Consider the following 1674-nt stretch of genomic DNA (forward strand, 5'->3'; position numbering starts at 1 on the left):
CGACAGACGCGATGCAGTTCAGCCCCAGCATCGTCGCTGGAGCAGGTGGTGCTCAGTTTTGCCTGTAAGCAGGAGTCTGAGGGACTCGGGTGCTTCTCCGTGCTCTGTGTTGCTGCTGGCTGAATTCAGAGCGTAGAGGAGCGGCGTGGCTCAGAGCCCTCGGAGCTACTACCAGCTCGGTAGGAGCTGATGCAAGTGGGCACCTGCTCCGCAGAGATTTACAGGGAGGTGGTGACTCAGAAGTCAGGCTGCTTGTGAAATGAGAGCAGCAAATTCTGGAACTGGAAGGTTTGTGGTATCATTCATCTCCCAGGGTGTCTGGCTGAGCTGGTGTGGTTTGCCTTCGAGGAGATGCCTGGCGCTTTTAAGCTTCCCTGAAGAGAGTTTGTGCCTCTGAAGAACCCGCCTCATCTGGGAGCCGTAGAGCTGCTCCTTGGGGTTGGATTTTACTAAGCAGAAAGGGCCAGGAGTGTAACGGGGCTATTGTTTGAAGTGCAGTGTTGAAGTTGGAATTGTCTTCTGGCAGCAATGGTTTTGACCACTGTATTGAAGCAGGAGTAATAAGTACGATTGCAAAGTGAGCGTGCGGTGGGTGCTTTGATACATACATAAAACCCAAAGAACAGTGAGTTTGGCTGTTGCTGTAAAAGCTTTGTCTCGCTATTTTACAACAACAAAATACCACCATCTTTTTTTCTGGAAAAAGAAATCTCAGTCAACTAATATTTTCAGAACCTTCCCTCATCTTCTGTGGGCAATTGAACCCGCTCCTAATTAGAGAATTAGGTCACATACTGTTTTTTCACAGTAATGTGTGCTCTGATAGTCTCTGCTTCTGTTGCTTCTGCGAAGCTACGCGCCTTTTGGATAATCAGCTGGGGTAGCTTTGAAATCTGAGTGAATTTGATGCCGCTGATATTCCTGACAGCCTGGGCCATCGGATTCCCTCTGTCTCTGGCAGGGTGGGATGTGTGTGCTGGCAGGGCTCGCTTCTCCACCGGCGTGCTGGTGCTCTGCCCTGACAGACACCATCCCCTGACAGGAAGGCACGTAGATTTTGTGAACAGCTAGTGCCCGGCCTGCTCTCTGACACGCGCCTGATGCTGTCCCGAAACTGCAACGGTGGGATGTTATCTAGAGGCTCTGTTTGGAAGCCTTTTATTTCTAAGTGCGGTGGCGGCCTTCTCCTCCCCTCCCAGACCCCACATCCCAGTTTGAAACAAGTGTTGTATCGTCTGTGACTTGTTTGATCTGTCCAGAAAGCAGAATTCGCTGTTATTGGGGTGAAACGGAGCGTCATTTAGGTTGATCTCGTCACAGGGACATCTCATCTCCAGCTCAGATCCCCAGCCTCTGGTGGGGAGGGGTAAAGCCCTTGTGCCCTCTCTGTCCCGCTAGGATCTGCTTTGGCGGGGGCTGTAACAAAAGAACAGGAGCCTGATTTCCAGGCCGGAGCTGCTCTGGCTGGGTAGCCGTGGTTGGTCCGCCTCCTGCAAACATCAAGGTTTCTAATGGAGCCCATGACAGACCATTAACTACAGTGTCACAAGACCGTAATTAAGAGCCAAGGAGCGGCGCTGTGCTATTTCCTGCGTCCCCTCGCTGCAGTCAAAGCCTAACACGGCCTGGCGGGGTGCAGGTCCTGGGGTGGTTTTCAATCTGTCATTCTTCTCC

General features: G+C 52.0%; 1 protein-coding gene across 1 annotated transcript in view; it reads left to right on the top strand.

Moving 5' to 3' along the window:
- RAB40C (RAB40C, member RAS oncogene family) overlaps positions 1-1674 on the top strand; it is a 42528-nt gene that overhangs the window by 771 nt on the left and 40083 nt on the right. The window lies entirely within an intron of this gene.

Source organism: Calidris pugnax, unplaced genomic scaffold (genome assembly GCF_001431845.1).
Source record: "Calidris pugnax isolate Ruff unplaced genomic scaffold, ASM143184v1 scaffold244, whole genome shotgun sequence".
Classification (NCBI taxonomy): Eukaryota; Metazoa; Chordata; class Aves; order Charadriiformes; family Scolopacidae; genus Calidris; species Calidris pugnax.